Here is a 16,537-nt window from a genome sequence, read left to right on the forward strand (position 1 = left end):
ATTATCAGTATTTATATTGCTTTAGAATCTTGTATTGGTTTGGGTAAGCATTATCTTTGGTTTAGTTCTCTGTTATTGCCTGGGTTATATCATCAAGAATTGTTATATTCCATTTTGCATGCCAAGAGTCATTTGTGGGACATATCTTGCTGAGTGGGTTTCAGTTTGTCGGATTATTGTTCCGGTTCCTTGATGGGGTCAATTCAGGGGTATTATTTGGAAGTTCTATGGTTGGATTAGCTGGTTAGTTCTCTAATGAAGTCAGAGTTCAATCGTATTAGCATTTGATCTGGTAAGATCGACATTCATCTATAAAAGAACCTTTGGGTTCAATCACTGCCGTTGCTAAGGAAGGAACGGTAGCAAGAAGATGAAGGTGGAAACCGCATGAGTTTTTTTTGTTCATTGGAAATGTCAGGGGAATTTTATTATCACAAGGGTTGAAGATGGTTAAAATGCATATATTATTTTGAGGATGGGAAGTTGGAATGAAGGTTTGCCAGATTCAGAGCAAGGGTTATGGTTTTCTTCACCAGCATAAAGGACTTAAGGATTTGGTGTTGTTTCATGGGAATCGATTTGGGTTATCGGGTTTGCTAAGATTTCGAGGAGTATTCATCCAGATTTCAAGAGTTGTGCAATCATCAATATTGGCTAGTAATGGAATGCTAGTTCTTAGTAAGCTCAGGTCGTCGACAGTTCGAGTTATAAGGAGGTAATATGGGTTGGAAATCCATCAAATTTTTTGGTTTGGAAGAGCTTCGACTAATCCAAGTGGGGGAGAATCGTTCAAATTTCTGGAGTTGAATAAGGTATGAAACTAGGGTGAGTTTCACATCCCAGTCAGGAGGGAAGACGAATCAAGTGGCCATCTGGATTAAAGATTGTGTAAGTTAGGAGTTCAGGAAACTTCTAACAGCGAGTTGGCGTCTTCTTTGTGATGGATAGCAGGCGTATGGATGGATCTAGGTTGAGGGTTGTGTTAGAGCCACGCTACATGTTCTTGTCTGATGATGACTTTGGGGTTCGAAGCATGACCCGAACACCTGATTGGGATTTATTTTGATGTGGGTTCGACTCAAGATGATTTTGGTTGATATGGTAGAGGTGTGGTACGACCATGGGCGATGACCATGGTGAGATAGACGTGTTGCAATACTGCGGGGTGGCCGTAGCGTTCACTGGAGTGGCAGATAATATGGAAGTGTTGTAAGTCTATAGTGGGATCATAGCGTTCACCAGATTAAGGTAGACCATCGTTGGGGTGATCGTCAGTATAAAGGAGGATTAGCTCGTGCCTTGGGCAAGGCGGACAGTGGGGTCGGAGAGCATCTCTCTGTGTTATGGGATGAAGACCATTGGGGTTTGAGGCGAGGTTGGGCTTGTGTAGCTCTCGATGGGGTGAGAGTCGTGGGCATGGCCCATTCATTGGTATAGACTGGGTGAGACTCATGGGCGAGGCCCGTGTGATTATAGCAATACAGGTGAGACCTGGTAGAGACTAGTTTGGGTAAAGGAATTAGATTATGGTTTTAGTAGGATGATTATGTAGTCAGGGTGTGTCAGAGTGTGGTACATAAGCTAGGGTAGCCTTATCGATTGGACTCTCAGGAACCTGGTGGTTGGACCAAGTGTGAGACTGGTAGTTTCAGCGGTGGCTGGGGATTCTTACATCTTGGTTTCGTGAATGGATGCAGTGGATCAGAAGATTTCAGGTGAAATGCAAGTGTAAATCCTTGGATCTTCGGTTATGAGTTATATATTGAGTTGGCCTTGGGTCGAGACTCTTGTGATTATATTTCGGATTGGTTCCACCTATGTGGATGTTAGGCAAGTAATGGGATTTTAGAATTTTCGGAGTATCATGTTGGTTCGATAGTTTTGGGATCCATGTTTTGTTCAGCACTAGAAGGTTTTGATCGGAGCGTTGTTTCCAGGGGGTGGTAAGGACCGATTCCGCGGACGAAATCTAATTTAAGTGGGGGAGATTTGAAATGCCCGGTTCCGAATCGCTTTCTAATATGGGATGGTGACCCAAAGACCGAGTATCATCAGGCTTAGTGCCTTTGAAGAAAAGAGATTTAGACCCATTTGGGTATGGGTAATGTAATTTCAATGATCTAGGAGTTCAGTTTGTGTTTTGGAGCCAAGGGATATTTCAGTAAAGTGTCAGTATAGGCTTTATGGAAATTGGATTTTTGTTTGGGAATTTTTAAGGAAAGTATGAGTTGATGGAAGTGTAGAGCTTCTCAGTACCTCTTCGTGGATATAAGGATCATCAGAAACCAACTTATAACGAAGAAGTTATGGCCTTCGAAAGATTCATGGTTTTAGGGTTAAAGCAAGTATGTGGGTCGTACACATGTGTACGCATGACGTACTAGTGCTAAGGCCAGTACGTGAAGCGTAAAATGGTGTACGTTGGGTATACTAATCATTTTGATCGTGGGTGCTCTAGGGATTACGTTGGGCGTACTCTAGTCAAACCCAAACCCAAATTTAGGGTCTTGGACCCTATTTAAGCTCCTTAACTCACCACCAAACCCTATTATCTTCATCCTTCATCCCTCCAAACCATAGAACGAAACCCTAGCCCTAATTGAGTGGTTTTTGAGCTTTTGGTGGTATTTCATGCTTTTTGGTGTTCATGAGGCAGAATGAACTTCTTGAAGAAGTGTGGGATTGCTTGAAGCTTTTGGATCCATGCTTGTTGCATCTTGATCTACACTTTGGAGTTCTAAAGTGTCTATCTTGATCAATCTAGCTGTTAGATCTATTTTAAGGAGTAATTTGGGTTCTTTTTGGTCCTTAGAGTCACCCTTGTGAGTATGAGCCACTCCAAGATCTTAGAAAGATGTATCTTGGCCTTTGGGAGGTCCATTGTTCATAAAAATGTCATCTTGATTAGTTATATTGGACCATGCATGAGTTTGGATGTTTATTATGGATGTTATTAAGGATTTGGTCCCATTAATCCATGCAAATGAGTAACGTTTCCAACTTTACATGTTAAGACATCTCATTAGGGTCATATCTGAGTTTGGAAGTCATTGGCTTAACCATTAAGAGCTTAATACATATTTTTGGTCCCTGATGATTACATTGGGCGTATGCAGGAAGTACGCTCAACGTAATGAAGGTTTTGTGCATCAGCCTTTTGTACTCTGTGCTTTGAGGGTGAGTACGTTGGGCATACCATTCTGGTATGCGGGATGTACTCCCCAATTTTCTATTTTGGGCTTTTTGATATTTGAGACTTGCTGGGCCATTAGACTTCTGACTTTAGGCCATTGATAGACTTAGGGTTTTATTGTTGTGCCATAATGAGCTTTTGTTGCTTTTGATTTGGGCTTTGGATTGCCATTTTGGGTTTTGGGCTTTTTATCCATTTTGGGTTGAGCATTGCTTATGGAACAAGTAAGAAAAGGGTTAAATGATCTTTTACCCTTTAGGAAGTTGGTTTATGGAGTGGGCCTCAAATTTTGGGTTATCAGGTTAATTATTGGTTAAGATTGTATTTGTTGTTAGTTGGTGCGAGGTTATCCGATTCAGCGGCCCGAGCAATTATTTGATTATTTGCGGATTGAGGTGAGTCTCCTCACTGAGTTTAACGGGTCGAAGGCACCAATGCTAGTCCATTGTTTATATGTTAGGATGTTATATGTATGCATGACTCTTGCATGCATTATGTGATGGTATGCTTACCGAGCAAGGCCTGATGCCAGGCGGGGCATGATAAGTATATTGTGTGCTAGTTATGTGTATGTCTTTTTATGTTACCTAGCAATGCCCGATGTCGGACGGAGCTCGATGACTGTATGTTATGCTACTGTCTTTGTGATTATCTAATGTGCTAGTATGGTTATATGTTTATATGATTATATGTATCGGGCGGGGCCTGGTGATTGATAGATCTATAAACCGAGTGAGGCTCGATGTCAGGCGGGACTCGAGGCCAGGTGGAACTCGATGTCGGGCAGGGCCCGATGTAAGGCGGGGGCCCAGTATGTGTTTATTATTTATGGTATGTGGTATTTTGGGGAACTCACTAAGCTTCGTGCTTACGGTTTTTATTGTTGTGGCTTTAGGAACTTCCTGTTTGAAAAGGGAAGGACCCAACTTGATCGCAACACATCCACCCATGTTTCTGCATCATGATGATTTTGGGATTGTACTTTGATATCTATTTTCTTATAAAAGTACCTTTGAATATTGGATCAAAAGATATTGAATGTTGACTTAAAGATAATTAATTTTTTGGTTGAATTAAAAATAAATTTTTTACCTCAAAATTTTGGGATGTTTCACTATTTGTGTTAGCCTCTTCTCATACTTTCCATATTTTCCATCTTTGTCTCTACCTCTAGCCTGTCTCTACTATTTTGTTAATCTTTCTATCTTCTTCCATAGTTTCTTAATCTTTCTGTCTCTACTATTTTTTGGTTGAGTTAAAAATAAATTTTTTACCTCAAAATTTTGGGATGTTTCATTATCTGTGTTAGCCTCTTCTCATACTTTCCATATTTTCCATATTTGTCTCTACCTCTAGCCTGTCTCTACTGTTTTCTTAATCTTTCTATCTCATTCCATAGTTTATCTCATGTTATATTTCCTCTACTCTTCACTATGCTCTATGCATGCTCTTATCTTGGTATCCCTTCATTTCATACTTCTTATCTCGATCCCTCACGGAACCCTGACACTTTCTTTCTTCTATTGAATCCTTCACAAATTTTTTACTCTTAACCCCTCATAGATTATTTCTAAGTTCTTAAAATAAATCCATTACCGTGTTCCACTCATGGAACCTGAAGGATCCCTTGATCTATGACGATTAACAATAAGGATGAATGAAAGAACACAAAAAATAACACAAAGGTTTTTCACTAAGAAAAATGTTCTCACAAAGAGAACGAACACTAAGCTCAAGGGTTAGATAATCAAATAATGATACGAACCCTAATATATATATATATATATATATATATATATATATATATATATATATATAGTAAAGAAATACCATGTTAATCCATACAAATCAGGGATATCACCTAATTTATGTAAATAATAGAATATATCTGATATCCCTAATATATTAGATCTATTAACTAACTATATATCTATCTTTATATACAATAGATTACATAATAACAAATATCACACTGATGCGGCTTTGCAGACATGACTTTACGTTGGTGCTGGTGATATGTTGTCGCTGATGGAAGTCAACGTGACTGTTATACATCATCAAATTTTAAAGTTTGACATTATAATCTCCCTTAATATAATGATGTTAAAACCCAGACTCTTCTTCTTTAGAACGATGGTAGAACTCATTAACATCTTCTTCAACTTCTGGCTTGACCCAAATATAGTCCGAGACAGAAAGCTCTTTCTTTCTATTGCTCAACTCTAGAGAGATTAAGAAGTAATAATTTTGAGCAAGTTCTTTGAAAACTAAAAACACAATTATGAGATGAGCCAAGTTCTTAATGGGAGCCTTGGTAACATCTCTTCAACGATGGAAGTACATGTAATGTGATTCTTCCATGTAGAAGATGTCATGTTCTGGTTGAAGAATGAACATGTGTTGAACATGATCAACACCTACTGGTAAAGAGTTTTTAATGATCTTTGTGTCGTAAGGAAGTAGAAATCCGACACCCTTAAAGGTTCTTTTCCGAGGCGTTGAAGTAGACAATGAGGATGAGAAAGGTTTATTTTAGGTCTTGGTCACTAAGTAAAGATCCTTAACCTTTGTGATTAGTCTTTCAAGTACAAGTGTCAATTTTTCAACATATTTTCCCTTCTTCTTGTTGACCAACTCTAGAAGCTGTAACCACTCGTTGTACCCAGATTTCACCACATCTCGGGAGGATAAAAATTCAATGTATTGGCCAACAACTTTACCCTTGTCACCATGCCTTATGATATACACTGTAAGTATTTTTTTTAGTTTTGGGCTTAGTACATCCCACTTTGATGATTGGATTAGGGTCACTCCTTATGAAATATCTTGTATACCCAAGAGTCATTATAGAATGATATTGCTAATAATATATGATCATATAGGGTCACACCTTATAGCAAGTTAACCTCAATTGATTATTTATTAGTATAATTTGATTATTAATAAATATATCAACACTTGTATTTAATTGCAAATTATTATTTCATGGAAATAATATTTTACTAATTGGGAATTTATTATTTATGAAAATAATATCTATTGGAGAAATAACAACTCATGAAATATATCATAAAGTATGGTTATTTATAAGTTATATTTATATCTCATTAAACTAGCCAGAGTATATTTATATAAAATGTAGTTTTGTATAAAAGATATATATATATATATATATATATATATATATATATATATATATATATATATATATATATATATATATATCTTAGAGTTACATTATATAATTGATAACCTTTTATATAAAGTTGGTACATATTTATATATAACATCTAGTCATGACTTTATATATAAGACACTCCATACTTTTTCTTTTGTCGCCTTATTGTTGAATTTAATAATGCATGGGCAAAATATTGATTTTCCATTTGTTTATTAAGTTTTGCATACATGTAAGAAAGCCTTTACCATTTTTTTTTCTTTTTGGTCTTTGCTTTTGGTTACATGTCTTGGTACTTAAGGAAGACTTACAAGCATTTTGGAGCTATATTTTGTGCATCATTCTTCTTCTTATTTTGAGGCAAAACTAAGAGCTAGAGAGCTCTAAAGGGGTTGCCATAATTTCTAATTTGGAGCTCTCATTCCCTTCTTCCTTTCTTCCAAATGTTGTTAGATATGAAGAAAAATAAGTTCGTTTCTATTAAGACTTATTTGGATATGTCTTAATAGATTAAAAGTATTTTATTCACAAGTGAAATACTAGAATGTTTTGATGGTTCTACTCTTGCTTTGGTGGATACTTCTAAAGAGCATAATTTAGTGCTTAATGCCACACTTCATCAACTTCCAAACTCACGTGAGGATAAAAGTCATCAAAGGTTGTAACACTTTCTTTCTATGGTTGTTTTAATCTTTCTAAGTCTTGCAAAAAGATCTTTTGGTGGGAATAAAAATAGTTATATTTTGTTCAAATCTCAAGTCTCTTGTTGCATTGTTTATGTTTTTGAAACAATTTTTGAATAAAAACCCAACACCTTCTTGTTAGCACATCTCCAAACATGCTCCATTTAAGTTTGGTTATTGCGCTTTACTAAGCCACTTTCTCTTTTGACATTTTGATGTTGAACTTGTTCAGGCACTCAATCTGATTGATCATGGTGCCAATAGCAATCAGCTTTTCTTGAATATTCTTAGAGTCTTTTCTGGAAAACATCCGATCTGCAGACGATGTTGTGTTTCCTAGCAAACTCTCAAGCTTCTTCAAGAGATACTCCCCACGCATTTGCCATTTAAAATACAGTAGGATCCTTATGTTTCATTTTGGATGGATCAACATTTAGAGCATTTTAGGCTTTTCGCTTCATGTTCATAGGAACATCATCTCCATCTGATTCAGTATCACTTGGTTCCCCTTAAGGGGCATGCTGCCCCCCCCCCCCCTCAACATCATCACTAGTAGTGTTAGTGTTAAGGAATACTGTATGTAGAGGTTTTACATCAATAAAATATAATTCTATACAATAGAATTCGTCATCAACATCTGACTGATGAGAAATGTCAAGAAATTCCTCAATATTTACTTCATCATCAGCATCCTTAGTATCAGTATCAGTGCTACTGGTGAACTCCTTAAGTAGATTCTCCCCCTTTTTGGTATCATCAGTCTGAGTATGGGGTACAATGACAAGTAAAAGTGTTTTAGAGTGAGGTTTAGTTGGAGGAGGAGGACTTTTAGGAGGATTTGATGGTGGAGGTGGTGGCAGAGGAGGAAGCAAAGAGATGGAAGGTTCGTTGGATAGATAAGCACCTTTAGAATCAAGAGGTAGTTGTTGGTCATCCCCTGATGTAGACTAAAACCCACCATCCTTAGTTTAAATGTCATCACATGTAACTATGCGCTTGATTTTAGCGATATCAGTCTCTATACAAGACATGATTCATGTTGGTAGTTAGTTGTACCAGAGACTCCAATGTATAAAGAGTTTTCTCCTGGAAATCTTTGAATACAGCAAAAAACTGGCATGTTTATGATTTCTCCCCTTGAACAGGTGCCCGTGTGAGAAGAATTTGTTGAATAGGATGTTGTTCAGGTTGAGTAGGTGATGTAAGATCACATTATACTTATGGGGCTTCAGGAGTGAGAAATAGTGAATTTTGAAAACGAGTAGGAGTAGGTGTACGAGCAAGAGATACATTACCTCGATCATGTGGAGGAGTCTTGGAGAAATAATCAATGTCAACATCATTACATTTCTAAGTTGGAGGAGCTTCAGGGACACCATCCTTTTCTTCTTCCAATGATAGAGAAGACTCAAACTGAATGTGTTTGCTTGGAAGACTTGATTTATCCTCATTGTAATTATGAAAATTCACTTGAGCTTCTTGACCATGATAAATAGGAACCATCTTAGGATCTACACTATTGTACTCAAAAATACTTCCATCATCCAAATTCTCATTGGCAACTTCAATGTCTTCATCAGATTAAGAATGACTCTTAGTGTCTGGTTGTGGATTTGCAAAATCTTATTGGTTTAACACTAAGGGGTTCTCATCTTCCATTACTTCATCCACATAAGGGACTTCAAGAGAAAGAAAAAGTAGTCTTTCACAAACATAAGGAGCCTCTATCCACTTTTGCGTTCCCTTTGTAATGCTCTAATCGTAATCAAGATCTAGGTTGAACAACGTGGAAGAGGTAAAGGAATGAATCCAATCTTCAGCTTGATCTTCAACATAATCGGTACCAACATATATAAGAATTAGTTCAAACCATCTAGGATATGGGACATGAGTGGAACTTTTATTTCCTCTGATAATCTCATCAATTTGATTAAATATTAGCTGAGTAAAGTCTAGCTGCTTATTCTTGATGACAGAGAATAGGATACGTTGTTCGAAGGAATTCATTTGATCAAGACTCCTAATCTTGTGAGTAAGACATTTTCGTAGAAAGCCAGTGAAAAAATTATAGGTAGTAGGAAGATGCAGCCAGAGAACATTGTGGCTTCCTTGTTTCTTAAAATCATAGTCCAATTTTTCTAAAACAGTGCGACATTCCTCCCTAGTATGAAGAAGAAAATATTCACCGCAGATTGGAAGTCATAAAGCTCTTCGTATATCCGTTGCAATTATTGAAAATGTATGATTGCCACCGTCAATTATGCCAACAGTTACTCCAATATCATAGTTAGTAGAAGTATAGTAGAACTTATAAACATGTTGCAGAAGAAAGGGAATAGCAACATCGGCAAGAGCATAGTGAAGCGGACATGTTGTAAGATAGACCACGAAATCTTCAAATCCCTTGTTTTTGTACCTTTTAGGTATTTCACATGAGAATGCAACATAATTGGACATGATAATGATAGAAGTATCAAGAGTTCCAACAACTTTGATGGCATTTGGTGTAGGAGCATAGTGTAGACACGATAATAAAAAGGGATATCAGAGTCTGACATAATTAGTCTTCGATGGCCAATAATCACTCTCTAATGATAATTAGAGACAAATTTTTCTAGTCCATACCTAGTCCTAAAAACCTAGTCCTAGATGGTGGATTTTTTTTTTTTTTTTTTTTTTGTATCCGAGACTGAAAATCAATCTCTAATACATCAAAGTATGGAAAAACGACTTACAAGCGCAACGGGGTTTCCAAACAATAAAAAAACCCCAATAATGTTTTGGTTGTTCAAGAAAACCCAACGAACTTCACATTTTCTCTAAAAAAACCCAACTAACTTACGTTTTTGTTTAATTCTCATTAGGGCCTACCAACATATGTGGGTTAACAGAAGACTTTACCAATTAATGGAAGTCAACGAAGAGAAACATATGAAATGGCTTATTACGTGGAATTAAATATCAGGAAAATGACTTATAAGACCAAAAAAGTTTCAAAATCATTCAAAAAATCCCAATCATCTTTTGTCTGTTAAAAAAACCTGACGGACTTAACCTTTTGTCTAAAAAAAAACCCAATAAACTTACACTTTTGTTCAATTCTCATTAGAGGCAACCATATTCATTAGGTATACAATTCGTCGGCAAATGACATGACATTATATTTAATTCCATGGAATAAACATATTAGAATTTTCATTTATATGTCAATTTAAGGCTTGGAGAAGAGAAAAAAGGAACGACATTTGTGTTCGATCTCTTGTAGTGGATACTTCTTCTTCTTCCTTTCAATCATTGATGTCCAACTCAAGGTGTACAAAGAAGATATGTCACACCCCCAAACCAAGGATGGCGGAAACGTCCAGGGGTGGAGGACTTCATGTTCAGTATCACAACAATATGTATAATAGTGCTCAAAGTAAATACAACCATCATAAATATAATTGAAAAAGTTACACCAAAGTATTTGCTTACATGTTTCAAAATCAATTACAATATGATGACAAAAATAAATTGTTGACGGTTTAACGTCCCATCCTCAAAGCGCTGAAGTTTTCCTGTTTCACTGATTCCCTGAGAATACAAGTAGTTTTGAAAAGTGTCAACAATTAAGTTGGTGAGTTCATAAGAGTTTTGTTTGGAGTAGAAACTGTTTTCCTCTTTTAAAATCGATAGAGTTTGATCTCCAGAAAATCCAATATTTTCTTAATTAAGTGTATATAGAATAATCCTATATGATGCGTTGATGTATTCTAGATTTACCCGTAGATTTCCCCTATAATTGTCCAGCATATATAAGTTATATAAGATTTAGGTTAGATAAAACGTCGAATATAATGGGTCCGCCCTAGGTCCACAACCAAACAAGGAACAGGAGATGAGGCGGGCACCACCAATTCCAAGCCAATCCAGACTAAATTCTTGTATGACTCAAGCATATACGCTCAACGATTATAGTTGAAGTCTAACCATACGAAAATATATTGTGAATATAACCTATACATATCATAGTTCACCGGGGAGTAATAGGGATTAGGGAACCTGAACTATGCATATGAATAGCTTATCAAAAGTGGTGGTGATGGTGAGTGTAACCTATACATATCATAGTTCACCGGGGAGTGATAGGGATTAGTGAACCTGAACTATGCATATGAATAGCTTATCAAAAGTGATGGTGATGGTGAGTGCAACCTATACATATCATAGTTCACCGGGGAGTGATAGGGATTAGTGAACCTGAACTATGCATATGAATAGCTTATCAAAAGTGATGGTGATGGTGGTGAGTTCCTTTCTTGTAATTAAGTTCCTAGGGTAGATGAAACATAAACTATACCTATTATAGTTTATTACTTTGTTTGTAATATGTATTTACCATAACTATACCGATTATAACTAACGCGTTCGTTTGTGGGGGTATAATGGCTTAACTATACTTGTTATAGATTATCTTAATCGTCCATAGCGGCAATAACTCTTTTGTAAGTGTAAGACCTTTAATATTGTGTTTGTTATATGAATAACCCTAAACTATACCTATTATAGTCTATCGATTGATTTCGTGGGAAATGAGCATAGGCCTTACTTGTCATAATTTATCAATGTTTATATTTTAATGGATATAGCCTCGTAATATCGTGTGTATATATATATATATATATATATATATATATATATATATATATATATATATATATATATATATATATATATATATATATATATTTGTCATACTTGTGAAGGTGTAAATCCATTTGTTTTCTGATGTATGTCTATGTAAGAATACAAAATTTGCCATATATTGCAATTACACATAATCACATAACGATGTATACCTTGCTCAACATGTTACAAGGTGGAATGAAATTTATTGTGTTTTTCTGTTAATAATATTTTCTGTAACTGTTATTGGAAAAATTGTAGAAAAATCATAAAATGTCCAAATCAGGTTCTGTAACTTCTGAGAGTTTGGAAAATGAGTCTAGTTTGTTCATAATTTTTAATGACCTCTAACTTGGGTGAAAAAGTCCATAATCACAGACTGGTCCGGATTGATGTTTGAAATGATAGGCAGTTTTGTAAAAATCACCATAAATTGTAGAAAAATCGTATGGAGATGTGCAAGTAGTCATTTTAAAGCTAAGAAGTGGAACTACATGCACCTAAAACAGTTTTGAAAACAAAAATATTTAAGATGTCCAAAACAGTCCGTGAATGGAGTGAAACTTTTCTGATGAAAGCTGTTAGAAAAATGTAGTTATGTTCTAAGTATTTTAACTTGTATTCCCCCCCCCCCCCCCCCCCCCCCCTAAAAACTTGAGAAAACATGAAAATATAGGGGTATGAACTCACCTTAAGTGTTTTCAGTAGGTAAGTGTTGAAGAAGAGAAGTGTTCAACCCAAGAACACTTGAAGAATCACTTGAAGATTCGAAGCTCTAACACAAGTATATTGGAGTTTGTGTAAGATATCCATGATTTGAGTGGAAATCATTGAGATAAACATAAAGAGAATGGATTATGCTTACCAAATGTGGAGGAAAGACTCAAGATCAGCCCTTGAATCTCGAATTTCTAGAGAGAGAAAGTGAGAGAGAAAAGAGTTTGATCTTCTTGTGAAATGAGAGCAAATGAGAGAAAATGAGGAGAGAGGATGATTATCCAGCTCTCAAAAACGTGGGGATGGCTTGTAAAAAGGGGTAAAAGGTACAAGGTATGGTGGGGAGGAGTATGGGTTGTCATGGAGTGGGTATGGGGGTTGCTTGCGTCATAAAGTAAAGCAAAGTCAACACTCCATCTCTTTGTACTTTACCCACTTGCTTTTAATATTTAAATAAAGATTTTTATGAAAATATGATTAAATTGTGAATATTTAGGGTTTATTATGTTAAAATATGATTTTGGGTGAAAACCCCGCGTTAAAATAATTAAAAACGGGCCTTAAACGTAAAACTATGCGAAAACCGGGAGAAATTGAGCTTCCAGCGAGACCTCTCGGTCCTAGGCCGAGGTTCGGTCCCTAGGCCGAGGCTCGGTCCATGCTGATGCTGAGTCGGAAACGAAGGCGCGAGCCAGAAGAAGGAGCGAAGGCGAAGGGCGAGGGTCCGATCCGAAGGCTCGGTCCGAAGGGTCAGCAGGGAAGCTTCGGTTCGGAGTTAAGAAGCGAGAATGGCATAACCGAACGGACTGTAGTGAACAGTAATGAACAGTACCTTCGGTTCGGATCAGCAGCCTTCTTCATCAGGAGGGTTTCGGTTCCTAAGAGGGGTTTCGGTTCCTAAGGTCCGTTTTTCGCGTAGACTTCCGTTTTTGGGCTGATTTCGCCAAATTCGAGGGTCGGGATGCCCCGAGTGATTAGAGAAAGTTGGGAGAGATTTCGAGAGAGATTTGAGAGAGATTCCTCGTTCTCAGAGAGATTTGGGAGAGATTTGACATACTTGGAGAGATTTCACATACAAAGAGATATGTGGGAGAGATTTCACATACTTAGAGAGATTTGGGAGAGATTTGACATACTTAGAGAGATTTAACATACAAAGAGATATGTGGGAGAGATTTCACATACTTAGAGAGATTTGGGAGAGATTTGACATACTTGGAGAGATTTCGCATACAAAGAGATATGTGGGAGAGATTTCACATACTTAGAGAGATTTGGGAGAGATTTGACATACTTGGAGAGATTTCACATACAAAGAGATATGTGGGAGAGATTTCACATACTTAGAGAGATTTGGAAGAGATTTGACATACTTGGAGAGATTTCACATACAAAGAGATATGTGGGAGAGATTTCACATACTTAGAGAGATTTGGGAGAGATTTGACATAAGAAGAGATAGAGTGAAAACGATTGAGAGAGGTTTCATTGGTGACCTTTTTGAGTGTTCGGCTTTGCAATGCAGGGTCCGTAAGCCCCGTTACGCCTTGTTTAAGGATCTTGCATACTCCCGATGAGTATGCGACATTGTTTTATTGGTTTGGCTCGCCACGTACCACAGTTTTAGGTTAAGGAGATCTAGATGTACGCACTTTTTGATTTAGGATCTCTCGTTAGAATAGAGAGTTGTTTAGGAGTTACTTAACGTAAGCTCTAGTACTCATGGCAAAATGAGTGGACCGGTTTGACTTGTTGACTTTCGTTGACTTTGACTCGACTGAAAATTGACGGTTGTCACATCATCCCCCCCGTTAGAGGGAATTTTGTCCCGAAATTTGAAATCAGGCAAGTAGTTTGAAAATGACTAAGGTCGGCTCTACATTATTTTGATTCTGACTAAGAGATGAGTTATTATACATGAAAACTTAGCTTATACACGTTATGATATAACCAATACTGGGCGGATAGTAAAATGTGTGATTCTATTTCAGTTTCACATCCCAACGAGGAAAAGAAACTAAGTCAGAATTCTCACATTCTATTATCTACCAGGTATTCGTTATATATAACTGGGGAATGTATAAGTGAGGAAATCATAACAAATAACTTAGTAATCCTTCTTAATGAATTAGAGTTCCTAGTCAGGGCTAACATTGTACCTAGATGTATTTCGACCGCTCACCTATAGAGTGGAAGCATGTTCTCGGAAGTTTGACCTACATCCCTATGATGCAGTCCCATTGTGGAGTCGAAGCAAATTCATAGAATGGTCTTATGACGACCTTGGAATTTCCTATTGTTTATGCTCTCAGTTTAATTTTTGGCATTACTACTATGGATGCTTTAATCGATGCTAGAGTTAATCAAATAAAGAAATTTGGAATTTAAACGTCGGTGTTAGAAACACGTACTAATATTTGCGGGCAGTTCCGGGGTGGTCTCTCCTTCGGTGATCGCAAGCACCCTTCCACCACCACTGGCATCTCTTGCTCTTGGGCAGTTTCTTTTAAAGTGGCCTGTTTCTCCACATTTGTAGCAGGCTGGGCTTACTCCAGATCCGGGGAACTGGTTGATGGGTCGTACCGGTGCCTTACAGAAACGGGTAGTGTGCCCTTTTCTATTGCAGTTCATGCAATGCAATTCTCTACAAGCCCCAGTGTGATGGAAGCTACACTTGTTACATTTTGGAAGGGTTCCAGCGTATTGCTTTATGGGAGTTGGCGTGGTGAGGGTTGTGGCAGCATGAATCGCAACAATTGGCGTGGTTGTCGGAGTGTCACGGCTGGCACGATGGTCGATGAGTTGTTGTGCCAACTCCTTGGCGCTGTCGAAGGTAGTTGGTCTTGAGGCCAATACACTATCATGGATCTGCGATGATAGCCCCCAAAGGTATCGTTCTATCTTTTTCTCCTCTGGGGTGACCATTGCAGGACAGAGGAGTGCTAGGTCATTGAATCGGGCGGTATAAGCTTCGAGATCCATCCCCGACATTTTGAGGTTCCAGAGTTCCTCTTCCAGTTTTTGCACTTCGCCTCTTGGGCAATATTCCTTCAGCATTAAAGCTTTTAGATCCTCCCAACTTATAGAGTTAGCCATTGCAGGAGTAAGTGACTTAACTCGGCTATTCCACCAAGTAAGAGCTTTTCTTGTAAAAGTGAATGCCGCATACTTGACTTTGCTCGCTTCGGGACAAGCGCAAATTTCGAAGACTGCTTCGGTCCTTTCAAACCATTGCATCAGCGCGATGACGCCCCCGCTTCCGTCGAAAGGATCGGGTTTGCCATTTGTGAAGTCTTTGTAAGAACACTCCTTAGTGCGTCCTGTGCTGTCCCCCTGATTCGAGTTAGTATTCCCGGATCCGAAGCCGCCGGAACCATTTGTACCCATTTGCGACATTACTGCCGCCACTGCTGCTGTTACGGCCGCTTGAAACATTATGGGATCAAACTGCGGAGGGGGCGGTGCTGTGCTCCCGGAGGGTCTGGACTTTTTCTTTGGCGGCATAGTCCTGTCATAAGTTGGTAAAGACGTACAAACGATAAGTTTTTAATAGTAGTGACAAGTCAGATGTTATCAAGCCAGACTTGTCTGTATTATGTTTTGATTTAAAAGTATTTTGTATGTAATTCGCAACAAAGTCCTTATGAATGAATTTTAGTGGTAGTGATTCAAATGCAACTAGTGATTTGTTTCGCCTGATCCCTTTCTAAAATTACTTGGTATATATTAAGAATTTCTTGGAGTTACCATATGTAAATTGTTTGTAATATAGGGTTCGAGGAAAATAGGTCTACATCTTATTAACGTAAGGAAAATTTTGGGCAATGCTACGGTTCCCTTGAATAGTGTAGTTTCCGAATTCTGAAGGATTCGAATGTCTCCATTTAACAATCTAGGTTGGTCGTGTTCTTCGTTCCAGGTTTCCAAGCATTCTACCCAAGGAGGCGTTGGGCCTTGAACAACCGGACGAGGGTTAGGATTCGGAACAAGGGCCATCAGGGTAGGTTCTCCACTTCAGGGTCGGGGTCAGGACCATCAGCAAAGCCTTCAGCTTGGTGACCATCCAAAGGGATTCGGTAATCATTCTCTGGCTCCTCTCCG

Source organism: Lactuca sativa, chromosome 5, assembly GCF_002870075.4.
Source record: "Lactuca sativa cultivar Salinas chromosome 5, Lsat_Salinas_v11, whole genome shotgun sequence".
NCBI lineage: Eukaryota > Viridiplantae > Streptophyta > Magnoliopsida > Asterales > Asteraceae > Lactuca > Lactuca sativa.